This window comes from Gossypium hirsutum, chromosome A05 (assembly GCF_007990345.1).
Source record: "Gossypium hirsutum isolate 1008001.06 chromosome A05, Gossypium_hirsutum_v2.1, whole genome shotgun sequence".
Taxonomy (NCBI): Eukaryota; Viridiplantae; Streptophyta; class Magnoliopsida; order Malvales; family Malvaceae; genus Gossypium; species Gossypium hirsutum.
The window spans coordinates 33,282,876-33,290,055 of record NC_053428.1 but is presented as its reverse complement, the minus strand read 5'-3'; positions in this window follow the sequence as shown (position 1 = coordinate 33,290,055).

Genomic DNA, 7,180 nt, shown 5'->3' with positions numbered 1-7,180 from the left:
AAATGTCAGATGTGTATATATGAAAATAATTAAAATAAGATAAAAAATGATATAATAAGAATTTTTTTTGCAAAGATATAATAAGAAATATTAACACAACATAATACAAATAATACAAATATAAATAGATTGTTATTTATATTATGAATTATTAATGTATCGATTTTTCTTAAAAAAAATTAAACTATTATCACATAATACGAATATCTGAATTAAAAAAAACGTATATGTAGAAATGTGTCCTTAAAAAGAAAAAGGACATTCCCTCTGCCAAGATGTTTAAAACCTCTTTTTGGATATATATATGTACGAAAAAGAATAACAATTCTTATGGGTTGAGAAGATGTCAAAATATATACCTAAAAGGCTAATAAGTTAGCCATATGCATGGTTCCCCAAGGGGTTAGAGCTAGAACTACTCATATCGACCCAAATTTAGGTTAAAAAAAACGATGACTCTCGACTTAAGGTGGTTTTCTTTTCATAAGTTTGTGCATTTATTGTTGGTTTGATAGTTGGTCTTTGGATAAATTTTAGTCTTTGATGACTGTAAAAGACAAAGGGTACTCAAAATGTGCACGGTATTTAGATATTGATGCAGTGAAATGGAAAATATTTAATTTTTTTGAACAATTTAATTTTTTTCGAGTGAGGTGAGCTTGTAGATTAATTTTAAAAAATGTAAAATATAGAAAAACTACATTAAAAGATATGGAGAATGGAGGAAAACAAAGGGGGAAGTAGAAGATCTTCTCCTAAGGTTGTATTAGACGGCTCTATCTCAACCTTTTTTAAAGGTTGCCTTAGACAAGGTCTATGCCGACCTTTTTAATGTTGTCTTAGAGGGGTCTATCCTAACCTTTTTTAAAGGTTGCCTTAGACGAGTCTATCTCAACCTTTTTTAAAGGTTGGCCTTGACTAGGCCTTTACTAACCCTTCAATAAAGGTTGGCTTATGTTGACTTATTCCCAGGGCGAAGCCAGAACAATTCTTTAGGGGGTTCGAATGAAATTTTAATTTTTTATAGTCTATATTTTTATAATTTTTAAAGGATTAAATCAAATTTTTATAATTTTAGGGGGGTCAAAGTGCAATTTTACCTTTATTAATTTAAAATTATAAAAAAATTAGAGAGCCAAAATGGCAATTTTTCATTTTAGGGGGTCGGGGCCCATGCCAGCCCCCCTTAGAATCACCTCTAATTATGCTAACGCTTTTTCAAAAGTGTCGCGAAACCTATGCCAACTGTAGTAAAAACAACATTTTCGGAAGCATTGGGAGAAGCGTCGTGACACCTATGCCAACCTTTTTTGCATCGTCTTAAGTAAAAAAAGTGTCGTGGTAGGCCCGTTTTGTTGTAGTGAGAGAATGAAAAAAAGAAAAGAAAAAGAAAGTTAAAAGAACATAAAAGAAAAAAAATTAAATAGCTCAAAATGAAAAAAATATAGGGACCAATTGTAAAATTTAACCTAAAATTTTCATTTGAAATGATGATTTAACGTGCCATGTCAGCTTATTATTACACCGTTAACGTCAATAATTAGTTTTCTTGTATAAAAAAATAGTAATTAGCTTTCAAAAATAATAATAATTTGATAATTATTTAAATAATAATTTGATAAACGTAAATAAAACAATTAGTTGAATGATAAAAAAATTCATTAATTTAAAATTTTAATTCACATAGCCAACATCTTCACTTGGTGTTAAGAGTAGTATTGGATTTTAAGGCATGAAATCTATCACATCTGGGGTTGGAATATATATATTGCTATTAAAATCATACCATCAGATACTTTTTGTTAATTTAATTAGTAAGTATATTTATTTTTTTTTTCATTCAAACTATTTTGTTTAAAAGCAACAGAACAGTAGTTCCAGCTAAATAATACATGAAAACTAGGTATTCCAATTACTAATCTAACATTCATCACCACACCTTGAATATAACCCTACAATTAATGCCTGTTGTTGTTAATGTATCTACCATTTCATTGTCATGCTGCTCTGCTTTTGAAAATGCTACCTCACCCACACAGGCTAGCCTCCTTTCCATATTTGCGAATGTAGTTTGTTGCGACCAAGGTCTTCTGTCTTTGTTTAATAACCAGTTAGATGCCATCTGTGACCGATTTCAACAATAATCAAACCAGATCCCCTCCACCCTATCTCAATTATTACATCCAATGTTGTAATTATTGCTTCTAATTTAGCTAAATATGCATCAATGGCATCATGTGGTCCCAAGAATAAAGCTCTTATAGTTCTTTCCTCGTCTCTAAGAACACCTCCACAGCCCGTAGCTTCCTCAGTGCCATTCCACTTACATTAAACTCCAGCCACCCATGAGGAAGATAATGCCAACTTAATGTAACAGGTTTGGAATTGACTAAATCGAACCTGCACTTAGATGGACTTAACCACCATAATCTCTCTTGTACCATACACTCATCAAAAGCAGCTCTTACCCACAACAATGCTCTTATCTTGGAATGAAATATCGGCATATCCATAGACAACACCTTTATTTCAAACAACATCTCGTTCCTTGTGAGTCAAACAGACCAACATGTTGCCGCTATTGCTATCAACCAAAGACTTTTCCTAGTACCATGCAACTTCACATTAAAACATAAGAGTAAAATTCTTCAAAACCGCTCACCATTTTCCAGCCAACTTCCCACCAATTGAATATCCTTCTCCAAAAACCCACAATAAAATTGCATTTAAAGAACAAATGGTCCACTCTCTCCTGTTCACATTCACACCATGGGCATACATTCAATTTGTTTTGCAAATGCACGCCTCTCTTCACTAAGAAATCCTTAGTGAGAACTCTGTCGATTAGGAAGTTTCGCAACCTAGGAGGGACTTTTAATTTCCAGATTTTATCAAAAGCAAAATTGATTTCATCCCTTTCTCCCTCGATTAGCAAATTAGTTAACTTCTTCACCGAAAATTCTCCCTTATTATCGTGCGCCCAGTTTAAACTATCCTCCAAATGTGGGACCAGCACAACACTTTTCACCCTTTCAGTAAGTCTACTAAGAATCCTCAATTCTCTATCCAACAATGGCCTTATAAATAGATCTTCCCATTTAACTTTACTAAAACCACTATTGTTTGAATAATCAATTACCATCCCATTTTTAAGTTTTGCTAACCGAAATAGTCTAGGAAATTCCAATTTTAATGGACTATTTCCATACCGTATATCCACCCCAAAACATCGTCGACTTTTCATTCCCAATCTTCCATCTAAAATTTTTATTCGTCACCCATTTAGCTATTCTAGCATCTATCGAGTTCTCCACAATCTCTCAACCTCTCTCCAAACAGACGACATTTCTTTAATTTTATTTGATCTAAATCGCCAATGTTGCACACTAGAGCTATACTTTGCTAATATAACTTTACGCCACAACGCCTCTTTTTCAACCGAACATTATTTAATTTCATTTTCTCTCATTTTTGGTTCATATAAAAATTATCTCAATAATTTAAAATTTCTCTTGGCATCCAATACAAAGAAAGGGGCCATGGAGGAGAATGAAAAGGATGCCACCATTTATGAAGGTAAACAAACTGGAAATGGCATTATTATAGGATCAGTAACGATAAAAGCACATATATCATTAAATATTCCAACATTTTTTTGTCGTCGTCATCAAGATTTGCCATTGTTACATATGAAAACTATTTTAGCCATTGATGGTATTGTCCTGCTTGCTTCTGCCGCTATTCTTTTCGTAGTAATGGTAAGCTGCTGCACCAGACAGCACCGCCAGCGTCAAGGCTTGTGCGTGCATCCTATCATAACACTTTCCCATCAGTATCGGACTGAGTTTTTCACACTAAAATTTGCTGATAAACATATTACTCGAATTCATGTGTGAAGATCAAATACGAATATGTATTAAATGTATTTTCATATCCTCAATAAAAAGAGTTTGAACAACAAAATGCGGTGATACCTTGCATGAATAAGCCTCAGACTTGGCTTAAGAGGAGTTTTTGCCCTGGTATAAGTATTATAGGCAAGTGATGCCCCGATTGTTGATGCCCAGATTGCTCCTACAACACCCAATATGGCATACCACATAATGAAAAAGCTAAACATAAAAACATGCAAAATAGTGGATGCATGTTAGACCCAAAAAAAGAAACATGCAAACGAATTTATTTGAACTGACCAATGGTGGTGAGCTTGTGATTTGAGACCCAGGTCTGAATGTCCTCCATCTTTGAGCCTTTTGTTTCTTGCTATATATGAAGCAATTAACTTATATATAGTTGGATAAAATGAGACTGCGAATGGGAGAATGAAGGGAGGGGTGAGGTTTATTTATAGATAAATGAAATGAAGTTGAAATATGTGGCCCCTGGATTTAGAGGTTTCACTTTTGTTGGAACATTGGATAAGGTTAAACAAGAGGCTTTCACTTGTCTGGTTTTATTGGTACCTGCTAGTGTTTGACACCCCAACTCTTTTTGTTTCAACATTAGCTTGCTCACATAATACTGTGGGCCATTTGTGCATTATTTTAACTTGAATACAAAATCTAGTTAGAGATTTTTTGAGACCAGGTGGTATTTAAAGTGGGAATTTCATTTTGTAGTAAAAATATTGGTACCACTTTATGAGGTAACTACTACCTCCATTGCTATATATATATATACACAGTTGAGGATTAAAAGAAGGTTGTAATAGGCTAAATTTGTCAGGAAAATCAAATAAAAAACTATAATAAAAAAATAATAAAACAATCCATTTACAAGCTATCAGCCCAAACTATAACAGGTCAATATAGCCCAAAATGCAAAAAAATCTTAACCTAAAAAAAATACAAGCCTAATGGCCCAAAATGTTTAAACATTTTCAATAAAACAAAAATGGCAACTTCGCACCAAAATGGCAAATAACACATTTCCTCTCCCCTTCGTTGACTCTCTATGGCTACCTGCAAAAGGGAAAGAAAACATAGCAGAGAACAGCAAAAGCAGAAAAGACGAAAAGAAGAAAAAGCAAAAAAACAATATCATGTAATATATTTCGGCTATAAAAGCCAGAAACTGGATTGTAATTTTTACACACACAATATTAATTGAAAACAAAACTCAAAGAAAAGGTGATTTTTTTATATTTCGGTTTTTTACGAATTTATAAGTAAAATATAAAACAAAAAAAGGGTTGAAACTCACTTGCCCGGTCACGTTGCGCCGCCGTCGGAGGTCTCCTCCAACGCCGCAAGCCGTCGAACCCATTAGGGTAACGTTCGGGTTTCGTAAAAAAAGGGGATACGAGAGGGCGCCGACCAATTTTTTTTTCCTTTTTCCTTTTTTTTAGGCTTCCTCCTTTAGATCTATATCTAGGTTTAAAAAAGGGTAAAAAATGGCCTCTTTTCTCATTCTCTGTCCAACGTGGACGATGGCGCTGTCGCCAGCGACCGACGGCCGCCAAGATGGCCCGACTGTTGGATTCTGGGCTATGCTCAAAAAGAGGGGAGGGACTTCTAAAATTTTTTTTTTAGAAATGGGAATGAATTTTTTTTTTAATTTTTTGGTTTATATAGGGTGTCAAAACAGCACAGTTTTAGGAATGTCTGAAAGGTCCCAAAAGGACGTCGTTTTGGGGCCAAACCCGCGCGTCGACCCGACCCGCTCAAAGAATTCGTGGTTTTGGACGAATGGGTTATTTACCCTTTTAGTCCTTCCGCTTTTTCGGCCTACTTCAATTTAATACCTTTCTTTTTTTAATTTTATCACCTAATTTTACTTTATATTTGGTCCTTAGACCATTTGAGGAGACGGACGCCTAAAACGGTGCCGCTTTCGATGAACCAAAACCCGACTTGGTTTCCAGATGGGATCTGCGCATTTAATTGCTGTCCTGGTACTTTTGATTTTAAATGGTTTACAATATGGTCTTGTTTCTTTTTCTTTTATGTTTATCCTACAATTTTTGGTTTTGTTACTTTTTAATCCTTAATAGCTTTTTTATTATTTATAATTTATACTCCCTAGTGTCATTTTAATTCCAATTTGATTCTTGATTTATTTAACTTCAATCCTTTTTTTGCAAATTGTTTTATTCATTAGTTTATTTATTCATTTATTTATTATTTCTTCAACCTTATTTAATAATTAAAGTTCATTTATTTATATTCTTTTTATGTACTTTTATATTTTACTATTATTATTATTTATTTATATATTTTATTACAAATTACACCTTTAATTTCATTTATATTTTAATTTGGTTCTGTACTTTCAATATTTTATAGACTAGTTTCCTTTATATTTATTTATACATTTATTTATTTACTTCTTTGCCGCTATTATTATTATTATTATTATTATTATTATTTAAATTGGCATTGTCCTTTATGTGCGTACTTTGTTATTATTTATTTTATTTATTTTTTATTGTTCATATTAATGTTAAAATAGTGTATATTATGTGATTCTCATAAATTGTTTTTATTAGTATATTCGTTATTGTCATTTATTAATATGACATTTCATTCATATATCATCGTTCCGTTTTCTACATCACTATTTTATCTCATTTTTTCAAAATCACGTCAAAATATCGCGTTTAAACGTATTTATCCATAATAGGTCGTTTTATATTATATCTCGAATAAGAAAAATATACATCGTTTAAATATTACATTTGATATTTTTTAAAAAGGAAAGTTTTCAAAATAAGGCAATGTCCTATATTTGGAAACTTGAGAAAATCGTGCCCTAACTTACGAGGTTTCGATTTTTTTCTCGTTGGGTCTAAATAATCGAATATCCTTTTAAAACGTGTGAGATTCCAAATAAAGGCAAACTCATTCTCACGAAATCGAAGTGACGTGTCCTAACTTACGGGATATGACCTTTTGTTACCTCAAGATGAGAGGGTCTTTAACATACTTTTCGATTTATTTAAGTAATTTTTTTTAGTAAAAACAACATAATACAAAGAATGATCGTATTTTAATTTTTTTTAAGTTCTCAACTTTCGATATTAAGACATTAATTAATCGATTAGGTACCAATTTTGGGCGTTACGAGGGTGCTAATCCTTCCTCGTACATAACCGACTCCCGAACCCATTTTTCCAAATTTCGTAGACCAAAAATCATTGTTTTAGTAAATCAAACCCTTTATTAAAACAAGCAAATTATGA